The following is a 14,175-nucleotide window of genomic DNA, read 5'->3' as shown; positions in this document are numbered from 1 at the left end:
CCATTTTCAGTGAAGGCCCAGGGAGAAAACCTCCACAGATGAAGAACAAACAACTACGAGATTTCTACATAGAAAGCAAGTATTCATAGGAAAACACATGATTTAACATGATTCCATAGTTTTAAAATTGCAAAGTACAATATTCATTGGTAGTCATAAGTTTAAACAAAATTCCATAGTTTAAGTTAGAGTAAAGTAGTACTTAGAATGTACTGTTTTCCAGTAATAACACTGATTGAGACAAATGTAAGTAAAAGGGGGTTAGGAGTAGATATTAGGGTTAGTTTAGTGAGATGTGGTTAGGTTTAAAGTTGGGATGTGTATAATTGCTGACTTCTGGTGTGGGTGTTCGCAGGTGAGGCACTATAAGGAGGAGTCACAATTCTTATTGATGGGATAGAAGTGAAAAGGAGCACAAGAGTGGGTCAGAGGGTGTGTATGATATGGGTCAACCTGGTGGGTAGCAAGGACATAGACATACAAGTTTTAGGTGTTCTTTTAGTAGCTTTTTGAATGTAACTATTGAGTTGGCTGAGGTAATAGCAGAAGGTAATGAGGTCCAAATTTTACCAATGTAGTTAGGGAAGAGGGAGTCACCTGCTGTGTTATTGCTTTTGGTCACCTTGATTAGTCTTTTATCACTAGAGCGAAGTTGTCTGCATTATTTGCAGTTTAAGTAGATTAGATAGTGCTGTTTATTTCAGGAAGTAGTAAGAGTTTCTGGGCGAAAGAAAGCTGATGGAATGAGAAGAGATTTGGGAATTCAAGCCAGTTAAGTTGATTTAGTGAATGAAAATGATGGGCACGGTAGGGGGCACCAGTAGCAAATATGGCAATTTGATTGTTGCAGATGTTAAGCTTGGCCATTTCAGTTTTGGGTAGGTTGGTGAAGGTCTGGCAATAAAGCTCTGATCACTACCACCCCCTAGAAAAAAAGCTCAGGTGATTCTCTCTTCCCCAATGCACTAGCAAAAACATGGAACACCCTGCCTCCTGACCTCAGAATGGAAAACCGAACTCTTGCATTCAAAAACCTCCTTAAAGTGTACCTCTACAGTAACCACCTTTCTAATTGCAACCCACCCCACTGAAATCACAACTCCTAGAATTTACCTTATTGTTGCCCATACTGGTATTCCCTTATGCCCTGGGTTTCACCAACTTCTCTAACAACCAATAATATTTGAACATAATGCATACATTGCCACTACCTGGCTTACTCTGCATTTTGTGTATATGTCACTACAACCTGGCTTACTGTACATCTTTTATATACTGTTAAGACCTGCAAATGCTTTGTTATAATATGTTTTACTACACTGGGAATGTCTTCTGTATAAACTTCATCTATTATGTTTCCTATTATGTATTGTAAAATTCTTTCATTTCATTTCATTTTATACTTTTGTACCTTATTGCTGTCAGTATTTCACTTTCAGTAATGTCTGGAGCTTTTCTCCCCAGTACTCCAGTGAAAACAAATACCAGTTGGCCAGCTGGACTATCCTGGTAAACAAATGTTAAATAAATAAGTAAATAAATCTTCACATGTATGTCTTTGTTTGTTAGCCATTCATGATGAGCTACTTATACTACATGATTCTGATGTTTTTTTTTTTTTTTTTTTAATTATGGGACAGATGAACATAATTTTGGTGTCATATGTGTGTACATGTGCATCTACATACCGGTTTATTGAATGAGCATCATATGTATATATGTGGCAAGTCCTTGTTTTGATTTGTGATTTTTATCTCTTTAATTGGTTAAGTAGCACTTAGGAAATATGCAATGCAAGACTGTCATATAGATATATTTGATTCTGGATTGGTCCTTGTTTATATACTAACACAAATAGTTTCCTTGCGTACATAGATTACTCATTGGGTACTAAACATTTTTATACAACCACTAAAGATAGTTTAACATCTGAATGCAGATTGGTCCATGCCTTTATAGTAAAACCAATTATTTGGAAGTGTTGTATACTTTTCATTGGCCATTTAATTTTTATATTGACCAATGAAGAAGGAATATCCTTTTTAGCATGTAAATGTCATGATTGGATGCAGTTTTCTGATCAACCAATAGAGCTTTACAAAACCTATGACTTATTTACATCTTATATGTGACTGGTCCATGCTTTTATATTAGATCCAATGACTTGGAAGTGCCTGTATGCTTTTTATTGGCTATTTGATTCTATAGTGACCATTGAAGATGCAATATCCTTTTTAACATGTAAATGTCATGATTGGATGTAGTTTTCTGATCAACCAATAAAGTTTACTTATTCACATCTGTTATGTGATTGGTTAAGAGACACTTTTTAAGAGAACATGAACTTTTAAAGTTTTAAGACTTGAAAAAGGGCTCATATCAGAAAGTGATTGTCTTTTTATTTGTGTAATAGTAATTTATTTTGCTTTATTAGAGTATTTAGTTTATGCCTACCCCTCTGGTGGTTTTGGTACTTTTTTATATGTATTATAAGAAACATTTCAGAAGACTGAATCCAGTACTGAAAACTGTTTTGACAACTAACAATAAAGTTCAAGATACAGATCAACCTACCATCAGTGTTGTAGCCTACAGCTTTTGAATGATCAACTGACCTAAAAAAAGTATTTGATGAGCTGGACAGAAAAAAAAGGTAGAAAATGTTCTCCCCTGTCAAATGATATTGCATATACTGATTGCCACTTTCTCCTTAACACAGAGGGGTAAAGTCTTAACTAAGACACAGGTGACCTGTGCTCGGGCAATAGTACAGGCTCTGGGTCTGGAAAGCCCAGATGGTGGATGTTCGCTTTGAGCAGCCAATCTCAGCATCAAAGACTAGTCCTACACACTGGTAAATCCAAGAATTTTTTTTTTGTTTAATTTCTACACACTGGTAACACTCACTGGAGATAATGCAAGCATCCATGAAAGAAGCCCGGCCATTCTTATCCTGGTATATAGCACATACATTGCTAAGTCAGAGATGATGTAGATGGGATCACCCATATCATTTATGATTCATGTAGCCACTGCATGACAGATGACTGCCTACAGGAACAGGTTAGAAGAGATAGGGATGAGGCTTGAATTGAACCTACATATTGGCTTGCACTTTAATGCCTGACTTCCACCACTGCGTGAGTAAGTGGGCTAATGAAGCCCCTAAGTGATAGTAAATATACTGAGGGTGGGATTCACAGTTCTTGCCTCTGGAGTAACAAAGGAGCCAATAGCTCACATGTAGGCCAGCATTTTGCAAGGAACAACAAAGGGGTAAAAAACAAATAAGTGATTGGCAAGATTATATATTCTGTAGACTGAAAAAGTGACTATATATCTATATCTATATACATATATATATATATATATATATATATATATATATATATATATATATATATATATATATATATATATATATATATATATATGGAGAGAGAGAGAGTGAGTGAGTGAGTGAGTGAGTGAGTGAGTGGAGTCATTCAATTGGTTGGAAGAACCAACTATCAAATGGACAAAAAGCTAATACAGCTGATTGAAAATTAACTTATTGCATACACCACATTTTGTCAGGATACCACCATGGGACAGTGAGGATTGGGAATTTGTCCTTAGCTCACTGTAATGCAGTCTCAGAGTTTATATATATATATATATATATATATATATATATATATATATATATATATATATATATATATATATATATATATATATATATATATATATATATATATTATTAGCAGGGGTTGTGGAGGTGTGTGATGGGCTTGACCCCCCAAAACAAAAAACATGTTTTAAAGTGTTTTTTTTTTTTTTTGGTTTGGTTGGTGACTGACAAGTTGTGTTCAATCAGTTGCTGGTCGATAAGGCGAATTTGTGATGGATGGTCATTCATCTCTATATAAAGAAACATATATATTTCTAATACCATGATGGGAATGGGCTCCATTCCTAAGTCAAAGTATGATTAAAGTTCATGAAATTAGTATTGTTTCAGTCTTTGATGTTAGCCAGAAGTGCTCTTTGCAGCACCCACAATGTACCCAGTAATGCCTCCTTCTGCAATTCGTAGGGGGATACATGTAATGGTAACACTTCTAAATACGATTGTAGATTCTTTTTTATAAGACCCATTGCTCCTACTACTAATGGAACTATCTGGGTAGCTTTCTTCCTCATTGCTCTTGTTTCTGCCTGCAGATCCTGATATTTTATGACTTTGTGTCTCCCTGTATGCAACACACTGTAGTCACTGGGAGTGGCAATTTCAGTGATCTATGCTACTTTTGTCTTCTTCGCATGGACCACTATATCCAGTTTTTTAGCATCTATCTTTGAACTGTTGGTAATGGGTGATCCCATGTGATATAAACTTCATCATTTTCTATGACACTTTGTGTCTCATGTTTCCAGTATTTTTCAGCCACTTCAGTACCATAATGTTTGCACAGTCCCCAGTGCAACAGTCTTGCCACATTATTATGCCTTTCAGTATACAGTCCTTCTGCCATTAGTAAGTCACAGCCAGGAGCGAGGTATGTGACTTTTTCCAATTCAGTTTTACAAAACCTACATTTGTCTGTTTCTCCCACATGTTCAATGGACTTTGTAAATCAGTGTGCATGCAGTCTAGTATCTTGTGTAGCCAATATTAACCTTTCATCTCTTGGTTTGAATTCACCTCTCCTTAACCATTCCAGCATTCATTCCTGATCAACTTGAGGTTCTTCCAGAAGTTTTCTATACTTGCAACTATATTTATGCATTTTTCACATTTCTTACCTTCTCAACTGGTCCTTCACCTTATATTCTTTCTTTTTTTGACACATTCAGTTGTTGCTTGATTTTTATCTACTTCTGGTTTGATTTCCATTTCTGCTGTCATCTTAGATTTATTTTCCTCATGTTTCAAAACTTTCACTACTTTTTGGTCTTGTGAGGTCAGCAGTTATTTGTGGAGTCCCACGATTGCAGATCTATAGATGTAATAAATTTCAAGGAGGCCCATCCCTCCTTCAGAATGGGGCATATATAATCTTGGTATACACCAAGTATTTTTATAAATCATTTGGTGACCATGAAGCATCATCTTTGTTTTCCTATCTAATCTATCCAAAACATTTTGGGGTCAGTCAATCACTCCAAAACTGTAAGTTATGATAGGAAGAGCAAATTTGTTTATAGCTTGGATTTTGTTCCTAGATGTCAATGCTGTGTTCAGGATTAATTTAAGTCTTCTAAAGTATTCCTTACTAAGTATTATTCACATTTGTTCATGTTCTATTGTTGATCCTTCATCAATTTTCAAATATGTATGCACACCCTCTTGCTCAAGTTCTTTTATATCACATTCTTGTCCCAAACTGATGTGTTCTTGGTGCTGCAGTTTTCCTGCTTTAAATGTCGTTTTGCACATTTATCAAGACCAAATGATATTCTTATAGCATCTGGAAAAGTTTTGACAACCTGCAGTTGTGCTTTCAGTTCCTCATCTGATGAGCTATACAGTTTTAAATCATCGACAAAGAGAAGATGAGAAGTCTTTACACTTTGTTGTTTTCTAGGAGCCACATTATAGCCATGGCCTAAGCTGTTAAGTAGACAGCTTAATGGGTTAAGGGGAAGGCAGGACAGCAGCACTGACAGAGAGTCACCCTGGAATGTCCCCCTTTGAATTTTTATCCCTGGGATAATAATTTGTTCTTTATCATGGCTTAATTGCAAAGTGGTCTGCCACTGTTTCATGGTCACTGTAATGTAATCGATCAATGTAGGCTGTATCTTATACATTTTTAAGCACTCTTTTATTCATGAATGTGGGATACTATCAAATGCTTTTTTGTAGTCAATCCATGCCATACTTAGATTCTTCCCCTTTTTACAGTTCTCCACTATGACTTTAAAACAAATGATCCTTTGTTCCATATGACTTTCTTTTATTGCTTTTTTGTTCTAATGCCATAATTGAGTTTTCTTCTAAATGACTGTAAACTCTGTCAGCATCAATTCCCATTTATAGTTTATATGTCATCTGAAGGCAAATTATTGGTCTATAATTTTTAGGGTAGCTTGAATGTTCACTCTTAAGAAGGAGCATTGTTTTTACTATTATTAGCCAGGTAGATGTCTATCTGGGGTGCGCATATAAATAGTTCTTACTCAGAGCTATATCTTTGTGAAAAGATGTAAATACTAAGTTAGGTACTGCATCTGGGCCTGGAGTTTTCCAATTAGAGGGTTTTCTTAACTCTGTATCAATCTCTCTGGCTGTTACTTCAACCCATTCCATATCCTATACCTTTAAACTTCTTATTGTTTCTTTTACTTCTTCTATCCATTTAGCATCCTTGTTATATTCCACAGGATCTTGATAGATACTTATCCAAAATGTATCTATTTCCTCTTTTTTTGGTGGCCTTTCAATTTCTTTTACCTTGCTTTCAAGTTCTGTATAAAACCTTTTTGGGTCATCAATAAATTGCTTATTTTGTACTTTTCCTTTATATTTATCTTTTAGTTTGTTATTTTCGATAGAGCAAGATAGATCCTGGTCTGCTCTAATACAGCTATATGAGTATATAGCTATAGGTATAGATGTATGTGTGTGTGTGTGTGTGTGTGTGTGTGTGTGTGTGTGTGTGTGTGTGTGTGTGTGTGTGTGTGTGTGTGTGTGTGTGTGTGTGTGTGTGTGTGTTATCGATGATGTGTGCATAGATACCTATATATATATATATATATATATATATATATATATATATATATATATATATATACACACACACACACACACATATATATCATAGGAATGCACACGTGGGATCATTTACATATTTGCTGATGTCATTAAACCAAGAATAGTGGAAGCACTCAGATATGCAGAAAACAAATCAAAGGTGATAACTTTGCTCAGATTTGCCAAAGCATTTCAAAAAGGAGCAAGTACAGAAAAAATCAAAATGGAAATGTTAAAAAGCAAAACTAAGAATACAAAGATTATCACCAGAATAAAAACAACCAACAAAAAATGGAAAGCTCGTAATTATTGTAGCAAATATAGAGAACTTCTAGAATGACCACATGATGATCAACAATTGATACATGAATGGCTAACAAAAGTGAACTTAAAAGAGGAATGGCTACTCATGGCAGCTGAGGAGTTTGAACACAGAGGGAGCAGACATAACAGTATTCTGTTAAAATAAATAATTTATTGCAATAAACACAAAGGCAGGCAAAACTTTGTCAACTGTAACTGAAAAGTTATCAACAGATGAAAACTCAAAGTACTTGCTGATTTAATGAAAAAGAAAAATGTTACAGTTCAGCAACTACAGAGCAAACAGCCCTACCAGCTAAGAAGGTTCTAAATGTACCAGTGTTGCTAGACATCTTGTATATGGTTTTAAGTAACTGCCAAAGAACCAACAGTTAAACTCAAACTCAAAATGTTTCTCTCTCTTTTTTTTCATCGGGATTTCTCTGGCGAATGACTATGGTTGTACAATTTCACAGTGAACCATGTTAACATAAGTCACCTAGCAGATTTCACCCTGCGAACAGTCAGAATTATAAAGTCATTCTGTGAACCATCTTGCTGAGTCTTTCACCAGGTCTTGCCATGGAGGCTCAAAATGGTAAAATCACAAACAAGGCAAATTAACTTGCAGTTTGTTTCACCAGACCTCCTGGTGGCATGCAGTGTTAGTTTTCATGGTGTCTCTTGTAAAATTACTCAGTAGTCATACACACAGATGCAAAATCCCAGCAAACTGTGCTTTATTGCAGATGCACAAAAAGTCTCTGGCGCAAAGAAATGAAAAGCTTTGATACACAGCTTAAATCTCTGTCAAATACATTTTCTGTATTCAGTAAAGTTGCTGTTAACTGTAAGCCATTTTTACCACTGGCAGTTTGTTTGTGTCTTTCGTCTTTACCTGGTTAGGGGTCGCCACAGCGGAACTCCGGTCCGCTAATGATTGGCAGTTGATTTTTACGTACCGGCTTGCCAGGCCTGACACACAACCTTCAACGAAGGTACGCCCATTCATGCATGTCTCCACGCAGAAGACGCTCTAGCTGAGAATCGGCAGTAGCAGTTTATAATTGTTAAATGGCCCTACCGGAATGCTTACCTCAAAGAGGTGCTTTTCCACCATGAGTTGTCTGTCTGGCCTTTCAGTTATTCGGGGAGAGTGACATACACTAATTAACCATGTGATCTAGCCCAGATATGCCAGTGATAACTGATTTACACAGCAAGGTGATTCACAGAATCAATTTGCTGCATAAATCCTTACCGCCAGCAAACATTACTACTTTTGGCAAAAGCTCATATTCACGCATTACCTTGAATGGATTAGATTGAGTCAAAGGTAAGTGTTGGCAGGGAACATTAGTGCACAGTTAGTGTTGGGGTGGTGTGAGTGTATGCATTTGTGTGGCTGCTTATGTGAGTGCAGGCAGAGGTGTGTGTGTGTGTGTGTGTGTGTGTGTGTGTGTGTGTGTGTGTGTGTGTGTGTGTGTGTGTGTGTGTGTGTGTGTGTCTGTTTCAGTGCATGTGTGTATGGTGTGTATGTGTGTGGGGGAATGAGGAAGTTCCTATGCTAACACAATTCATTAGCTGAGAGTGGTGTTTACCTGCAGGGTATCAGAAAAGGTCCTGTTCACACTTGCGATAATCAGTTTAGGGACATGCAAATTTACTTATCATAATGTGTTTCCTCTTTGTGGCTAATGTGTCTCTAAATCACTGGTTTCCATGTCTTAGGCAACCGATACCTATGGTAAATATAGTGTCTTTTATGATACCTCAGTAGATGAACTGAAATATACCTCTGGCTCATCAATCTTTCTTGGGACATATGGCTCAAAATTCTGAATATCAGGAATTCTTCTGGTAGTCATAAAACACAGATTAAAGATTCCCATCTTGGAACCTCCTCCACCCATTTCAGTGCACTTTTCTCTACAACTACAAACACTGTGTACTACATTGACTTCTATCATATTGTCAATGAATCTGTCTTGTATAGATGACTGCCTGCAAACAGCTGTGAATTACCTGCTACCTCGTGTATTTCTATTACAGGGACCTGCTCCACAGTCCTTTTTCTTGCTTAGTATCCATGTTTCAGATTCTCAAAATACTCCCACATGGCCTGATGAACTTAATGTACTTAACGGTTCTATGTGTATCTTTCAGTACCATCCAAAAGTTACTCCTGGGGGTGACATCATGGTACAGTGCCATATGCATTGGTTTAAAGAATTATATAGGAAAAGTGGAGGAAACAGACTAATATCAATTCTGGAGTACAAAAATATAAACAAGAACAATTCATGTTGTAAACAAAGATGTAGTTATGGCTGAAAGTCTGTATACAGAGATGCACAGTAATATGGTAAAGTTGTTGTCCTGGAGACTGTGTAAATATGCAGTGTATAAATAGCTTATAGCATTAATTATCAAAGTAAACAGAAAGAGAATGCTACTGCTTTGTCCTTGATCCAGAATGACATAAAGTTATACAATATCAAGACTTGCAAGAATAAACTTGGGCAATTGGGAACAAAGGCACCCTGGCAGTTCCAACAGTAGTAGGAGCAACTTGGCTTACAAAAATAATTTTCAAACATGTTTAAATATGCTATCAGCACAGGTAGTAACCCCATATGAACCATAGCAAGAAACAAGTCTGGCTATATTTCAGGTAGCTGAAAATAGCACTCCAAGTAGACATCAAGGAATGAAGTGATAGTGATTTCATGAACCATAAAATAACCCTAACCTAGTGGTGCCTTGACTTAAGGGTCTATTTTTGTCATGGAGGTAAAAACCTTAAACATTTAGATAAATAAAAAAGTGTTTTCTTATATATAGATATGTAAACCAAAAGAACTAACCTAAGTGTTTTTATGTAATTGTTAGCCATACCTGAAAAAAATAGACATATGACTTGGTGATTATAACCACAAGTGCTTTTCACTTTCCATTAATGTACCTTTGATGATGTGAGGTATTGCCAGCTATGCCAGGGGGAAGGAGGGCAGTGGATGTGTAACATATGCCAGCACAGCTAGCTGGAATTTAGTAAAAAGTTATATGTTATTTGAATATCAAACTGATTTGTACAGATGTTTGTATTGAAGAATGTATTTGTAAAGCTGTGTTAAAAATATACCAACAGTGTACCCTGCTGGTCAGATAAGAAATATATATGCACTATTGTAACTGTTTATATGTATATATTTTAACAGAGGATACTGGAAGATAAGATGTTAATCTCAAACTTTAAAAATAGTAAGAAATTACATTACTGAGCCAAGGCCATAAAGATGTTATCTCATGGTTTTGAAGGAAGCCAGAGATGCAGTGTCTGCAAAATGTATGGTTTATTAGTTTCTGTAGGAAGAGTGGAAGTGTCTTATGGTTTATGACTTCCAGGAGTTGCAGCAGATCTTAGCAAGGCTGTGTGTGTGTGTGTGTGTGTGTGTGTGTGTGTGTGTGTGTGTGTGTGTGTGTGTGTGTGTGTGTGTGTGTGTGTGTGTTATTGACACCTATGTGCTAAATCCTGACAGCTTCTAGCTGAGGTGGGGGGGGTGCATGAGAACCAGAAGTCAAATGACCAGATGTATATGATGTCATTCTGTAATCTAGGACAAAAATTAAATTTTAATACTAGGTGAGACTGAAGTCTCATGGCACTCTGTTTTGGAAACCTGACATAAAATGATAACTCACCTACTTCATCTTGCCTTGCACTAGTAAGTGACCAGAATAGTATTGTTTTTCTTTAACTGTGTGAACCTTCCCACCTCTGTTATTTTTAATATTGCCTGTGATTGATACTCTACTGTTTATTGTAAATAGACATTTAGTATTTTCCTGTTATTTTATTATTTATTATTAAATATATTTAAATGTTTCATTGTGGCTGGGCCTTTAGAGAATATTTTAACATTTGAGAGGACTCATATATGTTTGATGACTCTGTGGCTACTCCTGAAAGCCTTACTTCATTGGTCAAACTACTATTTGCATTAATATTAATTTCACTCAGTATAATTGGGTACCCTTGTAAGATCCTTAGAGTAGCTAGCTTAGGAGTATCTGGTGGCAGTACCTACCTTGTAGTCTGGGCAGTAGGGGACATAGCTTGTAAACTTGTGCCAGCCTTTCCCAGGTGTGTGTGTGTGTGTGTGTGTGTGTGTGTGTGTGTGTGTGTGTGTGTGTGTGTGTGTGTGTGTGTGTGTGTGTGTGTGTGTGTGTGTGTGTGTGTGTGTGTGTGCAAATCAAATCTCAAAGAGTGAGTGTGTCAGCTACTTGGAGCAGGGACATGAAGGACTAGTCTCACAGAGTGTGGAAGACTTGGCTTGTACACTTGGCTGAGCACATAACTCTGCAGCTGTGCCAGTGAAGATCCTTACTGAGGACCTGGGGAGGGACAGAGAGAGAGAGAAACCCAGACCCCAGGCTGAGTGTGTTCCCTGTGTGTTCTTAAGTGAAATGGTGCTTGATGCAGAGGACTGCATCTGGAAACACTGGGTGTATCCATTTTTGTTCCAAGTGAATGTCCTTCTCTAGTGTCAGTGGTGAGGAGTCAAGCACCTTGATTACTGACCCACAGAGGGGACATCACAATGCCATGCGAATAATAGCAGGCCATCTTTTTTTCTTTCATCTTGTGAAATGTAGTAGGCATTACTTACTATTGGAGAGGATGGACCACAAAGCTGTCTCCCTCAAAATAAAACTCTATCCAGAAAACTCAACTCAACTTGTACCAGTTTGGAACTATTCTAAAGCAAACTACATCCTATTAAGCGACAGTTTGAAAAAAAATCATGACACCCACAAACCATGATAGCACAACTACCCATGCAGAATTATTTACAGAAGCCCTGTAAAGACAAGTAAATGGCTGCAGTGAGCCTGACATACCTACCTGAAATAACCCCAGGTCTAACAACAAAAACAAACACAAGTGGTGGAATCCTTACCATAGCAGGCTATATAACAAAAGAAAAAAAGTCATGTCCAAAATCAGAAAGAGCAAATCTTATAGAGAAAAGAGCTCTCTGGTTTAACTAAACAAGAAAATAAGAAGTCTAATAAAATCCAACAGAGCCAATTAACAAATCAGGATAGCCTCTCAAGTTAAGGACAATCAGAAGGCCTTCTTCAGCTATGTCAGGAACCTTAAAGGCAACACACAACAGTGTAAAGAACTGGTGGTAAATGGCACAACCTTCACTTACCAGGGTGACATAGTGATTCTAATGGCTGGAAAATTTAGCTGTAACTTCACCCCACTCCCTTCCCCAGTACCCCCATGAAATCCATTTTAGCAAATCTTACCCCAACTATCAACAAGATGCAGTACTAGTGGTGCTCACTAAAGACAAAATTACTGCTTCAGTGGGCCCCATCAGTATTCCCAGTTACCTCCTAAATTGCTTAAAACAAGGCCTAGCAGGGTCACTTGAGACACTCTTCAACTACAGCCCCAAAAGAGGTTATGTGCCAGATGAATAGAGGGCTGCTATGGTCTTCTCTCTTCATAAGGGTGGACCATCAACCAACCAAGGGAACTAAGGACCATCAATCTGACAAGTCTGATTTGCAAAGCCATGGAGTGAATTACCAAGGATATGATCCACAAACACAATGACAACCTAAAGACACTGGTCCCATCCCAGTTTGGCTTTGTTAAGAGAAGATCTTGCATACTCAACCTGGCTGACTTCTTTGAGAGTGTCACCAAGGCTATGAATCGGGGAAAACAGTGCATATCAGCTACCTTGACCTTGCCAAGGCATTTGATACAATACCCCAGTTAGGTATTGTTGACAAACTCTCAGAACTAGGCATAAAAACATACATAACTTGCTGAATTTCTGGATGGTTCACAGATAGGAACCAAGAAGTCAGGATCTGCGGGACCATTTCCACCAGAACAGTCACCAGAGAATACCCCAGGGCTTCGTGTTGGTCCTGTTCCTGCTTGATATCTACTTCTCGAAAGTAAAGGCTACTGTCAAAGGCCATTAGATGACCAAGTCTGTAGATGACTGTAAACTGGGAGCTATTTCCCCCATAACAGCAACATCCTACAAGAAGGCCTATTGCAAATAAATGACTGGTGCCAAAGTGATGGATGAAAACTCAGCACAATGAAATGCATTATAGTACCTTTTGAGAAATTGTCCACCCAAGCTAATCACTCCAGCAATAAAACATCCCTAAGAGCTGACCTGATAATAAAGGATCTGTAAAAATATGTAGGCGGTAATTTTGCCTTCAACAAACACATAGCCAAGATAATAAGAAAATCATTCTGTGTTGCCAACTCAGAAGCAAGGTTATGGAATCCAGGTCCAAGGAAGTTATAGTACCACTACTTAGCCCTTATCAGACCCATCATTGAGCACAATACCCCCTTTGGCATGTACCTAACCTGGAACTTGCAACAGTTGTAATGCCCTATAAGGCTCCTCACTAGGACAATCCAGGGTATGAATACTCTACCTACACAGATTGCCTTAAGGTCTTATCGCTGTACTCAGTCTCCTACAGGTTACTGGGGGGTGCTCTATACCTAGCATATAAGGAATCCTCAGATCCAGCTCTGATGCATTGCTTGGACATCCGCAAAACAAACATCACCAGAAACACTAGCACCAAGGACCTGAACTTTGCCTGTGACATAAATAGAACATGCTGGAGAGACCAATTTGTGTCTCAAAGAATCCTCATCGACATGAAGCATGAGTTCATCCATGGCTTTATTCAAAAAAAAAACCTTGATCATTGGATGGGAAATTGAAAATTCACCACGCGTCCGGCCTCTATGTCTCTGATGGATTGAGGTTGACAGTAAGTAAATTAATTCCTAACTAATATACTCCTCTCCCACATAACCCTTAGCTATCTCTTTACTAACATAACCCACCATATAGGCATCCAAGAAACTTACAGATAAAACTGGCTTTGATTGTACAGCTAGGCTTGTAAAGACCCTGGTGGTTGTTAGCCTAGTGTAACACAATGAACCTAATATTCCTTAAACTTGTGGTACAAATATGTTTACAAGCTGACTAAAGCTTCTAATATCACCTTTAAACAACACGTACTAGTATCATTCTTTTTATTGCATTTGATCTGCTAAT

The sequence above is a fragment of the Protopterus annectens genome, chromosome 4.part0 (genome assembly GCF_019279795.1).
Source record: "Protopterus annectens isolate FY-2018-M chromosome 4.part0, PAN1.0, whole genome shotgun sequence".
In the NCBI taxonomy this organism is placed as follows: domain Eukaryota; kingdom Metazoa; phylum Chordata; order Ceratodontiformes; family Protopteridae; genus Protopterus; species Protopterus annectens.
This window is presented reverse-complemented; position numbering follows the sequence as displayed.